The 25,766-nt window shown below is 45.3% G+C and overlaps 1 long non-coding RNA gene across 1 annotated transcript in view; it reads right to left on the reverse strand.

Annotated features, from left to right (window-relative positions):
- Positions 1-13,235: 13,235 nt before the first annotated feature.
- LOC138570164 (uncharacterized) overlaps positions 13,236-25,766 on the reverse strand; it is a 279,291-nt gene continuing 266,760 nt past the window's right edge. Inside the window, exon 4 of the long non-coding RNA XR_011303411.1 lies at positions 13,236-18,277. This is a non-coding gene — a long non-coding RNA (uncharacterized lncRNA). The remainder of the gene's footprint in view (positions 18,278-25,766) is intronic.

Below are 25,766 nucleotides of genomic sequence, written 5' to 3' on the forward strand. Positions count from 1 at the left end.
TAGCTAATGTGCCCTGGACTCATGTAGTCTGACCACTGTAGATGGCTTTACTGAAACTGCTTGAACAACATAGAGATGCGGGCATAAGGCCCCGTGGTCTGCTCTCAAACTCAAAAGGCAATTGGCCACTTTACATGGCACAGGAGGTAGGTCCTCAGATGGCATTATTTGAATGGATCTGTCTTCTTATTCTTGGTACACCATGGCAGGCACCCGACTACTGAAATATGTGGTAGAATAGAATATACGGTACTGAGGCTGGTTGTGGACAATGTACTTCTATTTAGCCTTCCAGGCCGTCCCGCATCCCAGTGCGCACCTACGACAGGGGTCAATATTTTCTGCTTTTGTATATGAAAAGGGGGAAACAAGTAGCCCTCCATGAAACAAGTATGCAACAGGCCTTTACAGCCACATACTGCCATACCACGGGGCTTATCAACAGTCATGTCACACTAGCTACTGGCCGAACTTTGGGATAATCGGCGCATGGGGCCCCGTTATCGGATTAAGGAAATGCACTCAAGAACTATTTGTGGAAGTTTGTCTGTATGGTGATCTGTACGTTCAGAAACGCTTTCTGATGTATATGCCCATGATTGTGGTTCGGTGGAGACCCGCAACAGGCGTAAAATATGATTTCATTGGACCCCTTTCTGTAAAAAGTTAGTCTAGGCTTTTGTATGCATGTTGTACATATTTTTGTTCCTTTTGAATGTTCAGTTCCCTGTGTTTAGGATGCAGGCTTTTACCACTGACCGTAATGACGAATTCCCCTGCCTAATCGTGTCGGGGGATAGCGGAGTCACCAAGGGGGCCAGGTTCTGCCACAAGCAAGGCGATACTGAACCCTGGGCCAGAGTGAGGGGGTCCTGGTGCTGACTCTGATCCCTTAAAGGAATCAAGGAGCAGCATTCCCACAGAGATGACAGCACCTTCATGCTCGGATCCCCTCACGCAGGTGTAAAAATTGCTCCACAATCCACCCAAAGAAAAAGTGAGATCACAGCTAGGCCAGAGTATCCCAGAGTCAGTATCCCTATAGTAACAAACTAGAGAACAAGCGGGAGTTAGGTACTCTAAAGTGGTGGCTTTGGTTCACCTTAACCAAAGCCCAAAAAGGTCTTGTCCCAAGTTCTCAATATCATGCCGGCAGGCCGAGTTCCCTTAACACAGAGAGAGGGTGGAATGCAGGGCCAGGGTGTGGCAGGCAAAAGGAGAACCACTCAGGAGGAGAGGCAAGCCAATCCCAAATCCTAGACCACAACTGTAAGCCATCTGTGCCAGTATCAAGTGCTCATTCGGTGCTGGCTGCAGAGGAAGAGAGGAACCTGGAGAAGGAGCTGGAGAAAGTAGACAGAGCAGAACCACTGGACCTGGGCAGAGCAGCAGAGAGAAGGTTGGAGGAGAGATCCGGTACAATGGGGTAAGGAGGAGACAGGAGGCTGGAGGGGTACTCAGACAATAGGGTAAAGGCCGACTCTGAATGTGGGGAGTTAAGGACCCTGTGGGCTGGAGGGGAGGACTCAGAGGGTGGGAAAAGGAAGACTCAGAAGGTGGCAGATATAGGGGGGGAGAGGAAACCCTTAGTGGTTAGGAGGGAACTGCCAAAAGGGTGAAGACGTGTCCCAAAGAGAGGAAGAAGGTGGTAAAGTAAGGAGTAAACTGAGTAACAGTCATTATTATGATCGAAGAAACCAAAGGCATGAAAAAGCTCCCCATCAACGAAGGAGGAGGGAGAGTTGGGGTATCTTTAGTGTTGTGAGAGAGGGGCGAGGAGAACAGGCAGCTGTAATGAGAAACAATTGATGAGAGATGGCTAAGGAAAGACCAGAAGATAGAGGAAAGTGCAGCACAGTGGGTGGAGGAAAGGCTGAAGGCGATGGAGGAGTGGAGAAATCTTGGGAAGGTGAAAGAGCAGGTGATAGAAAAAAGTGAAGGGGGAACTTTGGGTAACCTCTCGGCGGTGAAGGGCATAGTAAGGGGAATTAAAGAGGAGGACTCTTAAAGGAATAGTGGAGGAGCTATTACCGAAAAGGAGGGGCAGGTGGTGGACCCTGAGACAAAAGACGGTATGTCCACGAGGTCAGATAATATAGTGCATGGATTTGTGGATGTGAAATTGAGGGTAGACTCTGGAGAGGAGAGATAGATTCAAGCAGGTGTCTGGACGAGCCGAACCATGACAGAGTGGGGCCTAGAAAGAATCTGGTGCATGCTTTAAAGCAGTTTCTTCTCATCTTCTGTCTCCAATCCATCTTGGGAGGCCCACCACTAATGACCCCACTTACAGATCCATCAACAGTCTCCAATTAGAGAGCTAACTCCCGAGACTGGAAACCAAGGAGAAGTGATTCCAAGAACTTTGGGAAACAGGGCATAGGAATCCTTAAAACTGGCAGTGACCACTCAGGAGAAGAGACCACCAAGAACTGTCGGAAAATAAGCTGTGGGAATCCTTAAAACCCAGGACTGTGAACTCAAGTCATTGGTCCTCATTATAAGTATGGGGGTAAGGTAACAATGGTGCTGCTAGTGCTACTGGCACCGTTGCTACCGTACCGCCATACTATGAGCTGTGCTCGCAGGTGCCTGTCAGCCTGCCAGGTCTGACCTGGCGGGCGGGGCGGCATCCACGAGCACAGCAAGTCGGATACACTGGCATCGTTGTAAACGGTGCCGGTGCATCCGATGCCCACATTCCCATTGAGCCCTATCGGGCTCAAATGGGAATGGGGATGTACCGGTACCGGCACCCGTAAAAGGGCAATTACCGGGTCCGGCGGGGCCGGAATACCCCTTTAATTGCCCATTTGCGGGTCCCAGACCCGGCTGCGAGTTTGGAGGTAGCCTTTACTCGAAAACAGTGGTAGGTTACTTTGAACGCATCCAATAACAATGCAATCCAATTTATCCGTCGAACACCAGTTATTAACCTGCACCCTGCAAAGGACTCTCAGGTCCTGATTTCTAACACAACCCTGTCCCACTTTTTGATGTAACCATACCAACACTTTTTTTTTAAGTGATGCCCTTGTCTCTGGTTCCTTGGACTTCTCAACATTAGTGAGATGAAAGTTCCGGGAATCCAAAGTAAATGTCCTAAGAGGAGAATCATCAATCATGGGCATATGAGATTTCCTTAAACGAATGTCTTTTACGGATGGGGAATATGATGTGGTAATAACCCTGGTCCCCGATCCAATAGTCTTTGCAGGAAGGGAGATCCCAACACGCCCAACTTCTGCTCTGCCGCAGATCTAGGAATAGGTGTTGCGTGATCAACTAACTTTATTCCAAAGTCCGAGGATTCCCTACTAAGCATTTCAGAATCAACATTTACGGCAACATGTGTTGTACAGCACTGATCAGCCTTTTAATGAGTCAGGTCCGTTTGACAGGATTTATCAACCTTTAGGGTATGTACACATTCATTAATAGCAACACCTTTGTTAACTCGATTCCCCAGTCTGGTCTGTCTTTTGCTCCATGCCAGCTATGTGGCAATGCCTTATTGCTTGCTGTGAAGGGAAGAGAATATTGATTCTCCATCACCCTGCTTATGCTTTGGACCCCAGCGCTCAATAGATACTCTAATAATGACTGTGTAATTAGAAACACACAGACGGAACCATCAGATAATCAATTGGAGGACTTTTGTGTAATCTTGAGTTAGGGTCAGAGGCCGTTCATATATGAGGCCATTTATATTTACATGTCAAAAATTTGATACGAAAAAGCAAAAATTGAATGAATGGTAGGAGTGATTGAGTATGAGTGGAACTTGTAGATATTTGTCTGTGGAAATGTTCTAGTATTTTATATGAATATGATATGCAAATAAAAGTTTTTATAAATTGAAAATTTAACATTTATTGGTATTTATGAAGTAAATAAATGTGTTGAGAGGCTATTCCTGGTTCCATGGGTCCAATTGTTCTGTTGACTGACTAAATGAAAAGCAAGAAGGTGTCTGCTGGGCTGATACCCCAGCCCAGCAGTTACTCTGTAGCAGACTCATTTGTCGAGGCTGCCAAAGATTAAATCCTGAAAAAGGTGTATAACCTCATCCTATCTATCTGCATTGACAGGAGGACCAAGGCATAGACTAGACTTTGAATGGACGCCTGAAGCATGCAGTGGGTAATACAGTAACCCACCATGACGGTTCATAAGTACTTAATGAACTCCTGATTGGAAACACGCCCTTAATATGTGCTGTGTATGGCCTGAATTGACCCCACATAGGTAACCATGTTTTAAGCTAAATAAGCTGAAAGGCGATAAGTAATGTTGCGTGTCTGTGATGGGTGGGGGGGGGTTTAATGCGGTGTGATAACCAAAGCTGGACAGAACAACAGTGGTCGGGGAGGGTAATACCCCATTACATGATTTCTATAAAATAATGCAGGTTGAAACTCTTAATGTCAACCAGTGTTAAAGAATGTACTGCTATTCTGACGCACAACTCCTACTTGTGCATTCATCTGTTTTTGGGCTCACCTTTGAATGGGTAAGCAGTGATAATATCGAATAGAAAACAACGAATGGATGTTTAAACAAACCCAAAACAGCTATAAAAACGGGAATGGGAATAGTAGTTCTGGTGTAGTGGCAAAGTATAAGAAAAAGGAGTGGGCTTTGGGGGAACCCCCCAAAAGCAATGGAAAAAAATCATTATTTTTGTTTTAGATGTTTTGTGATGGTTCAAAATGTATTGAATTCTGGGTCGCTACTACAGGTGACAGTGGGCCCAAGCCAGTGGGGGTACTCCATCTTTTTGTTCCTAGGTTCCAGCATGCGAGTGTGTAGAGTGTCAAGAAGAAAAGTGCAGGCCTGACCGGGCTGCCCCTCAGTTTGACGAACGGCAGCCATGTCAGGGGGATCGGGGACGCATTAGATTCAATCTGTGCCCATCGTGGGGTCTCACCAGACTGTGCCCATGTGAAAGTGTGCGTAGTTTCGTAATTGGGATTACGGTGGGGAGGGCAGAAAACTGGTAGAGGAGCTTTGAGATAATAGACATTTTGACTGCTGTTACCCTTCCTAGGTGCGAGGTTGCTTGCTTGTGCCACCGTTTTAGGTCCGTTTCCACCTCTGCCATCTGCAAGGGGAAGTTGGCCGAGTACAGTGATTTAATGGAGCAGGGAATGTTAATGACTGGGTATTCTATATGGTCTCTCTTCCATTTGATTGGACAAGCTTCGGCAAGCCTTCCAAGCTCCCTGGTGGGTAATTCGAGGGCTAGTCTTAAGGATTTAGTATAATTAACAGCGAACCAGGACTTCCTAGCGAATGGTTCAATTTCCCTCATCATGGCCGAGACCGACTGACGCACATCAGTGAGGGAGAGCAAAATACTGTCCACGTAGAGGGATATTCTATGTTCCCGCCCTTGATATGGGATACCTTGAATGTCTCGAATGATGCAAACATGGGCCACCAGGTGTTCCATAGAGAGTGCAAAAAGGAGTGGGGACAGAGAGCACCCCTGTGAATTACTATTAGTGGGGTGGACCTACCATTGAGTAAGTCCTTGGTAGTTCGGTATCAGGTAATATTTTTCGCCACCAATAATATCGCCGTACATATGGTCGTCGGGAACGGCCATAGGCAATATTTTTGGTGCCGCAAATATTAGGTGCGGGGGTTGCAGGGTGTCCCCCGCACATAAAAAATGATGCGGGGATTGCGGGGTTGTCCCCCGCAGGGTCCATGTGTTATTTTCGCCGCAAAAATATGGCGAAATGTTTGTATGGCGATATTTTTGCAGCGAAAATATCACATGGAACCAGTAGTTCGAGCAGAGTAAATGGCCAGAACAGACTGCTGAAATCTCAGTCTCAAGCCAGGCTTTTGGAGAACCACAGTGAGCTAAATCCAGTCCAGTCCAGTCAGTTGAAAGCTTTGTGAGCATCAAGGGCTAGGAAACTGACCTTCAACTTCGCTCTGTTCACTACCTTGGCTAGGTTAAGGGCTTTTCTGATGTTGTCTTGTGTAGTTCAATGGGTGATAAAGCCATTTTGGTCCACGTGGACCAGGGTAGGCAAGACTGACATATGTTGTGATAGGATACGACATTTATAATGCGCCTGTACACAAGTGTTTCTAGTGTGGCGAGGACCTTGGAATACAATTTAGTATCTATGTTAATAAGGGTGATCGGTCAGTATGAGTCAAGCAGTTGAGGGTCTTTGTTACTGTCATGAACAGGGGTTCATGGAAGCTATGGAACCGGTGGAGAACGGCCATTGATGTTCCATTACGTTTTCTAGGCTATGGTCTAGTCTTTCTACACACACTTCATCATCTACTCTGTGGCCCCTCCCACCGTTGCATTGCAACTATTCCTTTCCTGTGCGCTCCCCTGTCAGTTCATTCTGAACTGGCTAGTTTTTTCCTCCCGTTTCTACAGCCTTTGTCTCTACACTCTCACCAGTCTCGGTCCGGCTCAGTAGCATCTCTTACTCTCTCTCGTTTCCATGCTCCTCTTTCCTTTTCCCTCTACATCCTTCGGCTTCTGCCTTTCGCAGCAGTCTGGTCTGCGAGTCCTTTTCTCGCACTCATTCCTGCCAGTTCTCGCTTCCAGTCCCCGCTTCGTTCTTCCTTTTATTGTCTTTTCCATCTATCGGAATCATTCTGGTTCCTTCCTTTCAGGATGGCGGTACAGTGGCATGTTGCTTGATACCATCATTTTCCTTTACACAACTTCCGTGTTTTCATCCCTCAATTTCGAACGCTCAGCAGTTTTCTTCTACCAGCTGACGGATACATTCTGTGGACTGCAGAGCACTTCTGTGCTTGATTTGGTTCTCTGCTATTCATGGTTCCCTTATTTCTCTAAGCTTCTCATACGGTCTTGTTGGTTTTGCCCTCCTACCTTTTCTTTTCATTTCATAAGGATCTTCTGGACAAGGTTTGCCTTATCATACTACAAGATTCCTACAGATTTCACTGAGACATTTTTTCCTCATTTCATATTTTCACCAGACAGTAGCCCTTTTGGCTACTACTGACTACACCTCTTGCAGCTTGTTTTCTTGGACTATGCCAGCCTTGTGGATTGTCATTGAGCTTTTATTTTTGCCATCTAGCCCTTTCCCTTACCTGGGCTGCGCAGGGAAAACGCCATCTTCGTTGGGACCTGTCCCTCACGGCAACTGCAGTGGCGAGTTCCCGGAACAGACCCTATCTCTTCAAGAAGAAAGCATCCCCTGAAGAACCACCCGCTGAACTTTCTGACTCCGACACCCCCACCAGGGGTGGCAAAACCGATTCTCAGGGGAGACCTGCTACCCATGATAGTTAAGTTTCAGAATCAGAATTCTGGATGTTTCTAGCATGGTAGGTGTTATCGTGCCGGCCTCCGGAAATGAGCTAAAGAGGCGGGTCAGGTGGGGGGAGAGAATCTTGCAGTAAGCTTTATAATATTCAGAGGTGAAACCGTCCGGCCCCGCGGCCATGTTTATCAGGGATTGGTTGCGTGATCTTGCTGGGAAGATGACCGGTGCAGGTAACCCTGCAAGGAGTTTGTGTCCGGGGTCGCAGTTGCTGCACTTGCATGGTATGCGTGGACCCATACGAGTGTATCCTCCTCCATGAGGCAGAGTATCCCGTCATTGTCAAGTAAAGCCTGAACATTATTATGGACTCTATTTTTGGCCAGCTTCCAGACTAAGATATTATTAGCTTTATTTATTTATTACATTTATTATACGTCCAGACCCGGAGGTATCACGGCGTAGTTACAGACAGTGGGTAAATACAAGCTTTATATTACAACAAAATAATGCAAGAAGACCGTGATAATGTTACATACAGTGTTTATACAAGGATGGTTGATGTTTGATTAGTCTGTGGTCTTTCCTCCATTTAATATTGATTAAATAGCCACGTTTTTTAATTGTGGTTAGGATGTTTCATTTTTGATATTGGTAGGTAGGGAATTCCAGTATTTGGGAGCAAGGACTTAGAAGCTACTACCCCCAACTTTCTCTCTTTTATAGCTTGGTACTTCAAGGTTTGAGTTTTGGCTTTGTTCCCTCTCGTGTAATAGTGCTGTTTGACCTTAAGGAGGGCCTGAGATGTGTGTTCTGCCAAGTGGGCTTTGAGTTTGGACCAAGCTACGTTTAGGAGTTGCCTCGCCCTGAGGGAGCCTGAGAGCTTGTGTGCGGTCTCCCGCTGCTGTACCTCCTCCTCCAGCTCCTGCCGTAGCTGGGTTCTCACCTTTCAGTAGGAGGAGATGAAACTCATGACCACCCCCCTAGTCACCGCCTTCATTGCATCCCATACTGTGGCTTGGGTCACGGCGTCCGTGAGGTTGCTTCGCAAATAGGTGTTGAAGCATGTCCCAGTTTCCCGGGAAATAACTGAATCCCTGAGTATCAGATTGTAAAGCTTCCATGGCCACCGGGTTGGGGGCGGAAAGCCTGAAACCAAGAGGGAAAGTGAAACTGAACCACATGGGATGGAGGGGGCCAGGGAGGAGGATGCCAGCAACATTTCAATGCAGGCGTATCCCAAACGTACACAAAATTAGTGTGTATAATCTATGGCGGTGGGGTTGTGCAACCTCCAGATGTCCACTAGGTGCAACTCCCGAAGGCGAGACATGAGCGTCAGCGAGTTCCTGTAGTCGGCCCTAGAGGCTGGGAGGTTTATCTACAATGGCGTCGGGAGCATTACAATCTCTGCCTATGACCTATTGTTTATATTCAAAGTATGTGTCATTGTGGTTGAATTCTAAGCAGATATAACACTAATAAACAACCCAATAGGTAGCAATGGTGTAGGGTAAGTAGAAATAAGAAAGAAGAGGGACACCAAAGGTGTGTATTCCCTCATATAGTTATAAAACAAAAAAAAAGCAAACAGAAAGGAAGAGTTGTAAAAAACAAGAAACACAAAAGATGAAGACATGGAAGCTTTGGTTCAGATGCGTGAGACTTCGGTGGATGTTAGTCTTTGTGTGAATGGGTGCCTGGTTCAGTGCTTTCAGTTTGTTGTCATGGGCAGTTGGATTTGTGGGGGACGTGCATGAGTGTGTGCATGTGTGTGTTTGGGTATGAAGGGAGAACCTGTTCCAGTGCTGAGAAGACCTTGGCTGTGGTGGCAATGATTGATGTCTGGGAGATCCAGGACATGTTCTAGAAACACTTCACCTGCAATGAGAGTACCTGGAATAGGATGGCATGCCTGGCACATTGTGGAAGTCACTGGTGGAGAAGTCTTAAGGTGTCTCACCAGCCAGTCCCTGGGATCTGTCATCCAGGTGGCCACGACACAGCCATCCCTTTTGGATCCAGTTCCTGGGGGTGGACCAGTGCGGGGAATGGAAGTGGGACACCGGAGAGTGGGATGCCGTATCACTTTCCTTGTAACACCTTTTCCCCATCCTACCAGGTAGGATGCCTAGGAACTCAACCCCCCCTTTCCTGACAGGAACACTTTTTCACCAACAACTCACTGTGAGAGAAAACGGACTAACACCTGAGCCGTATACCTGACATGTCCCAACACAAGTGTCAGGCAGAGTCAGGCAATTACTGATAATTACACACACCTGATTTCCATCACACTTCCCCACACGGATAAAGGTCGGAACACAAAATCACACATTGAGCAAGGCAAACACACGAGGAAGCAGCAGTTCCGAGATGGCAGTTTAATACGAGGAGAAAGACAGCAAGACCAGAAAGGCTTGCAAGGAAGGAATTGCCCTTGGCCTTTTCAGAAGAAGAAAGCCGCTACTTTCACAAGCCCTCAAGAATAAGAAACATAAGACAAGGAATGAAAGCTGAATAAAGATGCATTGTGTGTCAAAGGTGCTCGGGGCTCTCCCGCATCGATAGCCGAGATGGGGAGGAGCGATTGCCTCTGAGGTACTGTCCTCGGCTCCTACAACAAAGCAGCTCCAGTAAAGTCAGCACAGCCAGTGAGTAGAGGAGACTGCGAGCAGACCGGTCTGTGCTAGAACCAAGGTTGCAAGCGGCAACATTGTATGATAAACTCTGCAAAGAACAGAGTGTAAGGCGTATGTGATGAGCGACGCAAATATAATTGAATATCCAAGGAGTGACTGGACTTTTGAAACCAAGGTAGATGTCATATACAGAGTGGCCCGGCACGACGTGGGTGCTCATTCGAAGGTCTCTGTTAGGTATCCAACAGAGAGCGTAAAATTAAGAACTACGAAATCGAAGTGGTCCTGCAACGGGTCAAGCCAAACCCTGTGCACATTTCAAAGTCTTTGATAGCTAATACGAACAGTAATCAGTCCGAACCTGGCTAAGGGAGACTAATTGTATAAAAGGGATATGAGCCAAGCTGAGGGGGATCCACGGTGAACTGTGAGTCACCCAAGAAAATATATTCTATAAGCATTGAAGAAGAGGATCTGAGCCCAGAAGAGAGGGATCCAATCTAAAGATTGTGGTAGAAACGGGATCTGAGCCCGGCTGAGGGGGATCCATGGATGAAGAGTGAATTGCCCGACTTGAATATTTGCAATGGAACTTTTCGTTGTTTTGGTACATCAGGCCCTCTGATTCACGAGACTTTGATAACTTAAGAGACTTGAGCACAGAAGGCGCTGATGTTAGTAATGGAACTGTGTCCGCGTGCCAAAGAAACCCAAGAGTGTGCTGTGCTTGAGTGAACCGCCCTTGTCCCGTGCTGAAAACATGGGGAAGGGAGGCCAATGGCTTGAACATCCTGACTTATCATTTTGTGAACACTTCTTTCTTTTTCATGAACATTTCCCCACACTATTTGTAAATTAGCGGTAAGGATAGCAATGTTTTTTAGTATAGGCCCTTTTATTTTGAAGAGACTCCTCTAGCTTGCTCCCATCTTTTGATTTAGGTTTACATAGCTGTTTATCACACCATTGATAAAGTTCAATAAACAGCCTTGAACTGTGGTCACTTGTGTCTGTCTTACTTTGATACCATGCCTTCCTTACACTGGACATGTCATAACAATTTCAGTCCTTTTGGGGATGTACATAAGGACAGCACATGGCCCTATGAGTTTACACCTACATGCAGGATTCCATTAGGTGGGCATGGGTGATCATGGATAGATGAGGAAACTCCAGGCTGTATGCACTGTACCTCCCACCTGTTCTCCTCTCCGTCGCCCACTCATCTCCTTAACCTTCCCTAATGAGTCACCCGCTGATGCTCCCCTCCCACCTTTGCGCCTTCCCTCGATCAAGTTCATAAGCAGGCACCAACTGCAAAATATTGTGAGAAATTGGACACATTTGATCCAAAACCTGGAATGTTCTGACCACACTTGGGGATTTAGTGGCAATCCTTTCACCTGATGACTGTACATGGGCATCCGAGTAAACACCAAATCCTGTGATGCCTGCATGAGGCATCACATAGGTAAGCAATGGTGGTACATGGCTGCCTGATGCTGGTCAGGACCCTATGAGACCCTTTTAGCCTGGTCTCCACCTACACGAATCTCTTTATTTTCCTGTGATTCTCAGGGTACTTTCCTCCTGCTGTGTTCCTTGCTTCCCCTTGTTCCTTGCTTAGGGAGAGAAGATTTGCATTATACAACCCCCCCCCCCAATAAAAATTGATAGCTTTCTAAACGCCTGCTCCTTTATGTATCTGATATAGCAGTCTTGGCTCCTTGGAGCAGCAGACCGCTTCACAGAACAGTATGATGTGCAGGAGGAGTCCAGAAACCAGGATATGATAGCGATATGGGAAAAGGTCACTCAGACCATGATAGATGGCAAACACTGCCTTTACATTGCATCAGTTCACACTTTGAGCAGTGGTGTGTAGAGGGTGCGGCCTGGGGTGGCACATGCTACCCCTGGAATCTGATTGGCCACCCTAGGTGCCACCCCCTTTTCCTAAACTATGATCATTATGTGCATACGTCAGTGGCTCACTTAGGCCACCCCAGTCAAAAGAGTCCGGACAGGCCACTGACTTTGAGGCACAGGGATATAACGTGACCTGGACAGACACACATACATTTTTTTCAGTCAAGCGCCAAAGTTGGTGAGTCTCCAAGTGCAAAGCTCAGAGCTTTAGCTACAAGACTGCATATCCTCCTTCTCCTCCGATTGTAATGAAGACTTTTCAAAATGTTACTTTTCAGATTTTAAAGGATGACAAACATTGGTTTAGCTGCCGAGTACTGGAGACAAAAATGATAAAACACACATTTCAAGTAATAACCCCTGCATAACAATTACACACATCTTTTCATAGGTAACTCCGTGACAATTTGCCTTGGAGCAAATGATCAAATTGCCATGAGCACCTCAGATTGGCACCCTCTGCCTTACACGACATGCACAAAGCATAAACTGGAGGAAACCTGGCGATGCCTGGAGCATCCTTGAGATCATCACATATAAACAGGATTCACCAAGGTTTGCAATGGGGTATCGCCCGGAAGCTGCATGGATCTCCAGATCTGCCCCTCCTTTAAGTTTCATAACATAGAAGGAAGCTGGTGAAAACTGTCAATCCTGATTTACTGTCACCTCCTGATTTGCTGTCATCTCCCGATTTTCTCTGGTGAAAATCTTTTATGTCCATGCCATGCTGTAAATGCAGGGATGGGCTATCATGCCTGAAAAGGTATCACTCGTTTATTGCAAGCGCAACAATACTGAATGCAAAAATGCCTCCATTTTGTTCTGAATTTCGGCTCAGTAATATGTGGGGGCTGGGTAAAGCTAATTGATTATGTAAGGGGAGTATGGTGGGGGAACTCCCCCCGCATATAATTACGCATAACAAAAATAATGAAATGCAGTATTTTTGCATTCAGGATTCCTTTTCCGCCATATTCACATACATCCGCCTGAAAAACTGTCCATGTATATAACGAGGACGAATATTTACCATGATCCCAGTTAAGGGGGAGCTCATGCACACAAGAGCACTTCCTTCAAACCATGCTCAAACATACTGATTTTCGGAACTAAAGTCAATCAGTAATTATCAGGAATATATTTGGAAAAACTGTTAACAAGGCAACATCATGAACTAAGAATGGCAAACATAATTATCTTAAATAAGCAGCGCCAACTTTAAAAGTAACATTTATCACGCAGCAAAGGAAAGAAATGATATGGGGTGATACTTATATGTATATAGGTGTCAGTACGGGATCGTATATGCATGGATATGGTTATTATACATATACTTTCAAAACGTGTAAGCCACAGGAATGTCTTGATTTACAGAGCTCAATTCAAATGAGAAAAGCATACTTTTTTTTATTACAATGAAATAATCAAAATACATATCTGTTGTGCATGTTATGCTCCAATGATGGCACCTTGCAGTTCTGTTATTAACAAATCTCATCTTGTTTCTAATGTTACCAGTACCCCTTTAGGACAGTTAACATAATACATAGAGGGGTGACAGAATACATAAACACATTGGGTCCATAACATGCACATTTGTGATTTGTGATACAAGGAGCAGGAGGTGATGCCAACAAATTTAGTTCAGCGAAGGGGAGGCATGGTGTGGGCACCCGCATGCCTGGCATCAAGAGAAGCATACCAATATTCTAAGGAGCCTGGTGTATTTACAAGTAAACGTGGCATTAAAGAAAACATTAGCAGGAAAACAGTTGCTTCCTTCTGTTCAGTGTTCATGCAAAGCTGCACAGATCTTCATGTTGACAGCAGCTGATATCGAAGAATCTTTCATGTTGATGATACACCACTTCTCACCATACACTCCTCCACCAGGGCCTTTACATTTACCCGGGTTTTTCAGGTTTCATTGCTGCACCCTTCCCCAATCATTAAATGTTGCCTGCTTGCCCTTTCCCACCCTGCACCCTACAATTCTGTCCCGCTCCCATATTTCTTGATCACCCTGACCACTGTCACATTGTTTTTTAACCCCCAATAGCCAGCAAGTCTGGGGTACTTCCCCAAGACGTAGATAATTGTGTTAGCCAATTCCTTGATGCTACTATTACATTATTATTCAAGGCACAGAACTATGCAAAGTTTGAGTTGAATTGATATTTATAGTGTGCTGACGACTGCGAGGTCTCTAAGCTCAGTATCCAGCAAGCAACTGGATAGGAGGCAAACTTAGAAGAGAAGGGTCTTGATTCTGTTCTAGAATTAGGATCTCCACTGGCAGCTGATTCCACTTCTTACCAGCACACACTGTGTAGGATCTAGCAAATGCCCCTGTCAAGGAATTCATGGAATACTTATTGTCCACAGATTTCTATCTCTTTGGTGTACCCCATTTAAGTCATTGTCTTAGGTATGTAGAGGCTTGGCGATGAATGTGCCAGAATAAGCAGCTTAATGGCAAACCAATACAGCTTCTTCAACCCCTGGGGGGTCGAGTTCTGTCTTGACCTTTTTTGCCACTATTCTTGCAGCTGCAATTTGGTAGTCGGTGGAGAGTGTGCTAGTGGATTCCTGAAACAATGATGTTGCAGTGATCAGGTTTTGCTCTAATAGTCTGATCAATGGAGGCACTGTACTTCGAATAATAGAGGACTCAACTGGTTTAGTAGCATGGGATAGTATTTTGGAGAGATGCACATCCTATTAACCTGCACTTGCATAGATACCATTGCATCAAAAACAACATCCAGTATTTTCACTTTCTGTTGTACTAACATGGCAAATCCAGATATATACTGATGTCAGGATAGATTGTTGGAGCTTTAGGAAAAGAGAGGTTAGATGATGCAATGATGTGATCCTAGTCAATTGTCTGCCACCCAATTTTTCCACCTGACCAAATATCCTGCCTGCACAGGCAACATTGGTTTTTGGACCCATTTTTTTAAAATCAAAATACAATTTGGGAGTTGTCTGCATAATTTTGAAAGACTAAACCCTGGTCTACTAGTAGGATGTTTAAGGGATGTATATAGCTATTAAGGAGGAGACAGGAAATTCCAGATCCACATAGCATACCACAATCTACTATTTCAGGTTGAGAGATGAGGATTCCGGATTTCACCCTAGATGTTGCCCAGAAAAGATGCAATCCAATTGGATGAACTCCGACACCCATGCCACTTCCCTTGTGCAATAGATCAGGAGACAGTGGTTGAGGGTGTCGAAGGCTGCAGACGAATACAGCAACATGAGCAGACCCGTTTTGCCCTGGTCTAAAATCTGGAGCAAATTTTCTGTTATGTCCAATAAGGCCAACACGGTTTATGGTCATAAGACCGAAAAAGTAAATCTCGAAAAAAAAAATCTCGAAAAAAAAGGCTGAAAAAAAAAGTCACTTTTTTTTTTAATGACGTTTTTTATTCGAAATGGGGGGGGTGGTTCGCCCCCAGCCCCCCTTTTTTTCATAATTTTTTTTTTTTACCATTTTTTTTTTAATCCCGGACCCCAAAATAAATATATAATTAAAAAAAGAGAAATTCGACTTTTTTTTCGGTCTTTTTTTTCGACCTTATTGTTAGTCGAGATTTTTTTTCCGAGATTTTGACCGACCACCGGCCAACACATCCCCTCTATTGGGACAACCCCCTAATTGCCAATCAACACGTGGGTGCTTTTCCTCTACATACATCTGGAGCAGTTTAGTGAGAATCTAATCCAAGGATGTTGCAAGAAATGGGTTTGGGTCTATTTGGCCTAAAACATTTGACCTAATCACATTTGATTGAATTTATTTGACTTTTTGTCTGTCTAAAATGTGGGCGGAGACCCTCCGCAACCCATCCTCACTTCCCCTTAACCTAATATACACCCTTACCCACCCCCTATATATATTTAATTACATTTGACCAAAAAAAGGTCAACAAAATTCGGTCAAATGTGTTTAGGTCAATTATGCTAATACCAAGAAATGTCATATTAGTACTAGGGCTGTTCCTAGCACACGGTTCAGGGTCTGCAAAAGGTTTATTTAATGAGCTGGGTATCCCATACCTGTTTGAGGGTTCCTGGAACAATGAATTCATTGAATGATTGGAACTTGGCACATTCCATCTTGACAGCCGATGGGCACGGATCGACTGGCCAACTAGCAACCTCAGTCGCTGTTATACATTTAAACTCGAATAGATGGGTAGACCAGTGTCAGTCTAGCGATGGATGTGGTGGAAGCAATACCTCTTTGGAGCATCTATTATAAGAACAGTGCTGTTACTTATTCTGATTCTTGTAGTGTTTTCTCTGACGACATTTTGCATGTTCTCACACCATGCTACGGGGACTGCAATTGAGGTGGTGAAGCACAAGGCTTTTCCAATCTCTTTAGGATTTTAAATACCTCATTAGAGGAGTTGGCCAGCTCATTGATTGTTGAGAGAAAAAGAAGCTGTTTTGCATTAATAATAGTCAGTTTATTCATACTGCAAGCTTGCTTGGCATTTATGCAATGTGGGGATGAGGATCTTTTCTCCAATACCTCTGGCTTGTACTCATGTTGACTAATTTCAAACTAAGATGCTATTTGCAAATGCAAGAGTTGCAAGTATGCATTATCTGATGGCGCAATACTGTCTTCTCCCCAATGTTGGTTACGTGATAGTGAAGATGGTGAGATGTGTTTGGAATAAGGAGCAAAGGAAGAGGGATATAACATAGGACCACTCTATGATCTGACCATTGCACGGAGCGAAGGGTGGATTCGCTAGTGATACATAACACAATCGAAGCTGCATCCCCTGGGATGAGTAGGGCCATCAGGCTAGGAGGAGGCTAAGAGGTCTTTTGCCTGCCATCTATTCATCGCTGGCATAAGAGACTGAATATCGAAGGCTGCAAGCCCTGTCTCATGACACCACGAGTGTGGCAGAGGCTGGTAGGTGTGGCCGGAAAAGGGAAGACACAGGGAACGGGGGGGTATGTGTAAGTGTGTCTGTCCGTGGCTTTGTGGGGTTGCAATGTTTGTAGGGGGGAAGGAGAGGTGTTGTGGGAGTGAAGGAGGAAAGAAAACCCACTAGCGTAGGAGAAGGTGTGGCTTGGGGAGGGGTAAGGGGATGAAGGGATGAAACCCCAAGGAAATCCTCATAATCCAGCCAGTTGAAGGCCGTATGAAATCCTAAAAAAAAGCTGCTTTTTTCTGTGCTGCCTTCAACATGTGAGATGATGACATAGAACAATTTGCCATGAAAGGAAAAGCATACCCTTTGCTTTCATTACCACCAAGGGAGGCTTGGGAATGATTTTGCTTTTCTCTCCTCCACCCCAAGGACTTCTATGTCTCTACTCTCTGCTTGCTGCCCTGTGACCCCAAGAATCAATGGGACAGCACCGGTCCTGTCAATATAATCCTAGCCTCAGAATGATGCTCGCTCATGTATGTCACTGCACAGTCACAAGTGGTGGATCAATAGCAATTTACCACCAATATCAATAAAAACATGCTTTAAAAGCACCATTATCTCTTAGGTCAGGTTTCCAGTTCTCCTGTACGCTTTACATGTACAACAAACATAACAAGAAACGGTGACAGGCCACGATGTTTTAGAGGGCAGGGCCTTTTTACTTCTGGAGGGCAAACACACAACATTTCACAGAAATGGACTTATTAGTACAAGGCTTGCCTTTAAAGGGATTGGGTGCAGATCACTGCATAAGCCCACACCTTGCAAGAGTCCGCAGCTAACCTGCTTGCAGAGCACGGCTGAGTTTGTCGACCCGCCAAATGATAGAATCCAACTGGGTTTTCCCAATGAGAGGAATTATGCAAATCATGGACAATGGAATTCGTTATACGTAAATGTGTACCCATACACAATCATTGTGGATACCCCGAAAACCTGAGTGGATTTTTACTGTTCGGAGTGTTGATGAGCCTAGACCTCTACAGATACACATCCACAGCTCTAACCTCATCATTGATGGTGGCACCAATCTTACAGATACATCATGAACAGCAATTGAGACTTTGGAGGCAGGCTGGATCTTTCAGAAACATGATCAAGAGTTTGAAGTATTCTGCCCATGCCCTCGAGATCTGGTCTAACAATATAAAAACACAGTTAGCGGTATAACACAATTTGTCGTTCAGAAGTAAGTTCTGCGCATGGTAAGGCTCCTGGTGTTCTTCATTGCTGGGCCCCGGTGACAGCAGCGGGGTGCAACCCTGGTGTTGTGAAGTAGCCGGACTGTGAATGGCGGCGGCCTGATTCACAACACCAGCTGCTACACCCCGCCATAAGAGGGCCGGTGTAGCGTGTGGCTTAGTTCGCGCAACAGCGCTTTCTTCAGTCTTTCTTCTCTCTGGAGTTAGGGGACGAGGATGTACCGCTTCGTTTTTCTCACCGTTGCAACCTGGAACAGAAGAGATGATTGTTAGGAAACAATAGGATACATGAAACTGTACCTTCGATTTGACAGAATATACATCGATTTGATAGAATATACATTTTGTTTGTTTGTTTTGTTGAGCATAGCAGTGCTGTCCATTACTTGTAGGCTTTAGATGGTCCCTTACAAAAGTAAGATTGGTGATCCGTCACAACAACGTGGACAAAATATGGAGGCACCCAATATCACGGTCCCAAAAATCGTAACCACTAGGACTAATATCGTTGGGGAGCACCAGAGGGAGATGGAAAGCCAGGGAAAAGGTAAGGAGGGAGGAAAGCAGGAAGAGCTGGTGGCAAAGGGGTCTCAAACATAATAAAGGCCAGAGGACGAACAATGATACAAGGACAAACAATATCGCCACCAAGATATTTAGCGTCCCAAAGTTACAGCGACGATACTGGGACATTGGTCCACAAGACGCCAGCAGGTGCATGTCTTCAATACATGTATCACGTTTAATTATTCCATTACACAAACACATAGGTTACACGGTTTACTCTTTGGGTCCATATAGATCCGGCAGTGGATTGTGTACATATAAAGAATATGGGTTTGAAAGGCTAATGTATGCAGTAGGACACAATCGAATGACTAAACTATACGTGTGCCACGGAAGGGCATGTTCATCATACGACTACATAACTCTTTCATGGGTCTTACTGGATTATTGACTCGTTATAACGGTTACACATGTTATGCAGTAAGTCTGTTCTTACAGGTTCAGCCGGAATCTTCTTCGGATTTCAGAGTAAGTACTATCAGAACATTCATCAGGACACAAGATATTGCCCTCATTTTGTTAATCGCGCTAAAGAGGACCATTAACTTTGGTGCAAGTATATCTTGGAAGGCGTGGGGTAGACCGGCAGGGCCAGGGGCCTCTCACATATTTTATTAAACTTCTTCAAGAGGAAACGGCAGCTCAAGGCTTTGGCCAAGTTCTACATCACAGTTCAGTCCCACGCTGCAGTAGATCTGGGCTCAGGGTGCTCCATTACTGTTCTCGGGATTCCTGACCAAGATGAGGGGCAAAGACTTGAAAAAACATCTTGCCACACACTGAGATCGGGGATCTTTAATTTCTCAACAAGTAGCTCAGAGACACTCTTTCTAAATGGTCATGATGCAGAAGGTCCTAGTGCACCTGCCTCGAGTTGGAAGATGTGATTGGGGTCAGCGAATGGGTCCCGCTACCAATTTAAGGTTCTACCTTTTCGGCTTTTGAAGGAGGAGTCTGATTTAGACAAGGCGGGCTGAAAACAACACATTTCAGGCCTGCCATACACGTAAACGTAGCTGACATGCTGTTTGATGGGCAGGGCCTATTAGGTAAAAGGTGGACGACACCTTTCTTGATCATCAAGACAGGTTACTAGGCACGGACCAGTATAAGCAGGGCTTTAAGTGGGCTGGGGCCAGTCTCTAGAAAGGGCTCCCAATAAGCCGGGGCCCTACCGGGGGCCCACCCCCGACTAGCCCCAGCCAGCCGACACCTCAGGCAGCCTGTGTAGAGGCTGCATGGTATATGATAGTTTATATAGCGCTTATACACAATGTGTTTGAAAGCGCTTACACAAGCTGCCTGCAGGTGTCAGCACTTCGGTTTAGAAAAAAGAAAAGGACCACCTTGTCTTTTCTCTAAACCGAAGTACTGACACTTGCAAGCAGCAGGCCTAACCGTGCCGTGCGGGCTGCCTGATATCTATGTACTCGAAACAGGAGGAGGGCTGGACAGCCCAGCTTTCCTTTTGTTTCGAGTAACTAGTCATCACTCGAAAACAAAAGGAGAGACTGGGCCCTCCCCCTGTTTCAAGTACAGAGACACCAGCAGCAGGCAGACCTTTCATTCAAGGAGCCGGTGGTTAAAGCAGGCTCCTTGAATCTTGAATGAACAGGCTGCCTGCTGCGTGCGAGCTGAAGCACACTGGTGTCACACTTTTTGGTGTGCCTAGCCCATTCTTTTGTTTAAAAGAAGGGGCTGGGCGCATGAAAGGTAATAATGCCAGTGTGCTCTAGCTCCAACTTTTACCAGCTGCCCCCCAACCCTGCGCCCTTAATTGAGGGGGCGAATCTCGTTAGGGTGTGTGTCCTTAGGCCACACCCCCTGACCAGAGCCTGCCCTCGATTTCCAATCCCACTTAAAGCACTGAGTAAAAGCGACCTTACCACTCCTTATGTTCCAGGGGAGGGTATTCAGGATCATGGGGTATTATCCTGGGAATAGGGTAGAAGACTGGTCGGGCCCGTTATAGATATGGGAAGGTTGAACCATAATTAGTTTGAAAAGATTGCTTTTGGGAATGGTTAGCAAACACGCTAATACACATAACTGAAACGCATTCCATGTAAATGTTTCTCGTATTTATTTTTCATTTTAACCCTATGAGCGCACTTCAGCCTTATATGTATATTCTAAAAAGTGCCATATTTTCTCTTAGGCTATATAAGTCCTACACAGGGGTGGGAATTGTGTCCTGCCCTCCTACCCACCCCTGAAAAGGTCCAGAGGATCCTCAAGATGCAGTTTTTCTTTTTGGCCGGTATCAAAGATGTCCATGAGTGCTGCATACAATAGGTTAATAGCCAGAAAAGGTTTGACTAGACTTTACAATTTGGTGACCCTAGTCCAACGGAGAGACAGGGAGTCAATGTGGACCTATTTTTTTTGGGAAGGTATTAAATATATAGAAGTTTTGATACAGGAGGGGGCCGGCGTTAGAGAACCCACTCCGAAGTGTTTCTGCGCCTTCATAACCAACCCATAGTAGGGGCCCAATCTATAACCATACCTCCATGAATGCACCAACCCCCCCCTAGTGGTGAACTACGAGCTGCCCCATTGGCAATTACGGGTCTGTGGTCCGCAAGACCAGATCAAAAGCGTCACCAGAAGCCAGGAAGGCGAATGAGGAGGGGCAGAAATGCATGCATGAACTCTGGAATAATTCCCTCCATATATGCACAGTACGGGGAGGCTAAATGGTCGAATTTTGACCCACACAAAAAATACCTAATTTTGGGCCAAATTCACACACTTTATTTCTCCTACGTAGTGGTATTGGCAATTTCGGCTGTTCTCCCAATGCAAAATTTCCTATTTCAATATTTTTGCTTCAGGCAAACATATTTCAGTCTGATAATTGACTGAAATATTTGTGCGCCCAAAGCCAAAATGGCACCAAAAGTCGATTTCGCCCAAAGCGGTGAAATCACAGGGGAATTTGCCCCGCTGTGGAAGTGGAAATGTACGCAAATTTCACCAATGCTTCTGGTAGCATAATGTCGCTGACACGTAATGCAGGAGTCACCCCCGATCCACGCTCGTGCACTGCAGTATGGTCGCCATTACTGGATCACAATTGGGGGAATGCCAATCGCTAATAATAACCCAACCTTTCAACGAAACAAACCCCACATAGCTTCGCACAGAAGCACATGATGACTACCGACCGAAAAGTCACACCTATGCTCAGCGAACCGTATAAACTGAACTGAAGCTGCCAACAGCACATCACAGCTCTCTTGCTTTACAGATCCGCCAGAGCGCCAAGGCACCACGCAATGATAGTGCACGGTATAAAAATGTTACACCATAACATAACATTCCTGAATCTTTTTGGTCATAAGCTTGAAACCCAACACTACTGTTCATGTATCTTAATATCTTAATGCCTTCCTTAAGTGTTTAGTCTCTAATAGTATTCTAAAGCTCAGCCAGAATTTCACTACAATATTTAATAACATGCAATCAGTTTGCAGTGGATAGGGAAAAATGTTTTTTTTTAAATCCAGACGTCTTTGTAAAAACTCTGTTCTGAAATCCTGGCCTACAGTACCACAATTCGAAACTATCCCAGTGTTGGTTCTAGGCTATAATCCACCCACACTCTCATCTCGACACAAAAATAGCCCCAGGCCCCTCGCATTGATCATGGCATGCAATAGCAACTGGAGGAAGAGAGTTGGTACTCACAGGGTACTCCACAACGGGGTTCATTTGCAATTCTAACTCCAATCCTAGGATATTTTGGGGAAGAGGGTTTTGATAGCCTTTCTTTTCATGCTAATATCACACCCCAGAAGAAGGACAGGTCAAAATAAATGCTAGGAATGTTCGCCTGATACATGGGCATTTCCGATGAACGTCTCCAAAGGCACAGACAAGCTAAAACACCATGGAAGGAAAGCAGTCCAGAGGAATTGGCAGTGCATCCTTCCTCCATTGTTGATCCCATGAGGGCCCCCGTGGTGGCGTCAGTATGCCAGGCGTGGGTCCCAAGGCCACCAGTTGCGTTCACTGATGAGGCCCAATGAGGCCGAAAGAGGTTTGGTTTTAATTGTGGTGCCACCCGGGAGGGATGAAATTTAGCAGTTCGGTCCGGACTGCTCCTTTTGGGCTTGTATCAAGATTAAACGGCACATGTTTATTCTCCATATGTAACAGCAAAGACAGAATAAAAAAACAGTGAATGGATTCTTTCCATGTATCACCATTTTAAAAATGATTACAAAATGGTGGGATCAGGTTTTCATGGCAGTTGGCTCTTCACTCCCCCAGTCTGGGACTGATTAACTCCTTCACGTTCAAAAGAATCAAGGGCTTAGGAAAGAAAGGCCTTCCCAGTACTGGAAGCACAGGTCTGGAACGCACTACCAAGTATCCTACGGCTGGACCAAAATGCTAGAACATTGCATACAGCCTTAAAAACTAGACTGTTCACTTAGCCTAATCAATTTGCTTAGTCTCTATACGATCCTCTCATTCTCCCATACCCTCTGGCCTTGAACTCTCGAAGGCCTCTGCGGTCTTGTCCCGTTGTATATGTATTGGTCCTTGCACACCATGATGCCCGTGGGTTAATGGCGCGAAATAAGTAAATACATAAAATAAATAAATCTTATGGGCGCATATCAAATAAAATGAGGAGGGATGCTTAGGCTGTGAACTGAACAGTTCCAGATCTGTGAAAAAGACATTAAAAAAATAGTAGTGCAACTCCGAAACCATTAATTCCTGCTCACTTCAACCTCTGCCTAGGATACCCTCATAGACCATAGTTCAAGGAGATGTCTCACTCTATATAAAAAGTGCAGTTCACTCCCCCACCCCTAGATCCCCCACGTGCCAGACCTTTATTTACATTTTCTTTAATCCAAACAGGAGTGACTTTACTGTTGCTAGTGACGGTCATCAACTTGTCCCAAGTACGCCAGTGCCTTGCCATGCAGGCATTTGTGTACCAGGATGGCTTGAATTTAATCTGGGCAGAGATGGGAAGCCAATGTAGTGTTTGTCTGCTGGAGGAAATGTGCTTGCGTCTAGGTATGTTTTTAATCACACACACTGCGTCATTCTGAAGGATCTGTAATTGATTTATTTATTTTTTACTGTCTCCCACCGGTAGGGCATTGCAGTAATCAAGGCGTGGGAGGATGAAGGGTCGGACAATAGAAGAACATTTAGCTTCAGAGATAAAAGCTCTAATGTTTCCCAGGAGCTTCAGATAATAATGGCAGTTCTTTGAGGCATAGTTGGTCGGGCTCTCGGCACTGAGGGATGAGTCAAGGAAAACATTGAGGGTCTTAACTTTATCCACAACAGGGATGGGGCAATCCTTGATCCTAAAGCACGAGTACCCCCTCTCTAGTTTGGATCTTGATGAGGTACTGGCGAAAAGCAGTTCTGTTTTTGCTCCATTTAAGCAAAGCCAGTTCTTGGTCATCCAGTGCTCAATAGCCCATGAATGAAGTTCAGATTTCTTGAGTCGATGTTATGATTCCCACTGATGTCCAAGATCAGTTGGGTGTCATCTGCATAGTTTGTAAAAGAGACCCCAAGGGTCTCTAGTAGATTCTATAGGGGTCTAACATATGGATTGAACAGTGTGGGCGAGATACAGGCTGCCTGTGGGACACCACAGGTAATGGGAGCTGATTTAGGAGAGGCATTTTCCCAACATACTGAAGACTCTCTATCAGAAAGGAAAGGTTTGATCCAATTAGAGGACTGATGGGAGCAATTCACCAGATCAGAGAGGTTATAGATCAGGCAGTCATGATCCAGCAGATCAAAAGCCGTGGATGGGTTGAGGGGGACCAGGAGACCTGTTTTCCCCTGATCCACCATCTATAGCATATTGCTTTGTAAATCGATCAGGGCCAATTCTGTGCTATGATCGGCTCTAAAAACGGATTGTGAAAGAAGCTGGTCACAATGTCATTTGTGTTCTTTCAAAGCTGGTAAGCAGTAAAACCCAAAGTTTTGTACATTTCTTGTTTACATAAACACAACTAGTGCTTGATCTCTGTGGGGCCCTTACCTGGCCCCCCAAACAAGATCAATCAGAGCCTGTACAGAGGAAGAGGGGCTGAGGGGACCGTGTTATTCCCTTCAGGTCTTGAAGTTAGTTAATTCGAAAATACAGGTCACTCAACCACTAGGGGTATTTATGTTTGAAAAATTAAACTTTGAAAGAGTGTTGCACAATTATACAATAACAAGGTATATGAGGTTTGACAATAACAGGAACATTTAAATGTCCTCCTCTCGCACATGTGCCAATTTCTGTTAGGTAACTGCATATTTTCTGGCATATTTTAGTGCACCGTTCAAGAGAGGCCTTATTCTTCCACAAGCCTGTCCCCCGGGGCTTTAAGTGGGCTGGGGCTAAAAACTGCTCTCAAGCCAGGGCTCCCTATTGCTGCCCACATATATGCAGCCGACGTGATTCCTCCTAGGTGTGTGTTTGGAGACCTCTGTTCTCTGTAATTGAGAACAGATCGATTTACAAGCGGAGAAAGGCATACATTTAGGGAAATTAGACAGAGCAGCTGAAGCCTCGCCCATGTAAACTTAGACTGTTCAACTGAACATATATGGTTCACAGGCATTTTATTTTTAGGATGAGTGTTGTGACATAACACCAAGCTGAGTGAGCATTAGGTCTTATACTTTAAATCGCTATCACAATGTATTTGTCAAATACAACAAAATCTGTGGTCATTGTATGTTCCCAAAATGCTTTTTGCTTTTATGAGTCAGGAGCCCACACTGGTGCCGTTTGTCCACCCCCTCCCCTTCCTCATAGGTGATTTATTTACAAAGCGAGCCAGAGAGATTTATTTACAATGTGCTTTAAACAAAACCACCTGAGACCGTGCTGAGAGAACATAAATACATGTGCACATCCTCAGGGTTCTTTGTTTGGGGCAGGCTGTACCCACTTAAGGCCACACCCAACGCCGAGGCTTCATCTCGTTTTCAGAGACCCCCACTCCTCGATGTGTGTTGTGTTCCAATCAGAATACAGGCCTTTGGCACGTGCATGCCTCTGATAAAGAGTGTGGATCTGCACCAATGCAAATGTGCTGTGCTGTCTGCACAAACAAATGTTCCAAAACCGCTCTGGCACACAACATTGACGAATGTTCAAACAAGGTCTGTTTCCCA

This window comes from Ambystoma mexicanum, chromosome 2q (assembly GCF_040938575.1).
Source record: "Ambystoma mexicanum isolate Mex_15411 chromosome 2q, UKY_AmexF1_1, whole genome shotgun sequence".
Lineage (NCBI taxonomy): Eukaryota > Metazoa > Chordata > Amphibia > Caudata > Ambystomatidae > Ambystoma > Ambystoma mexicanum.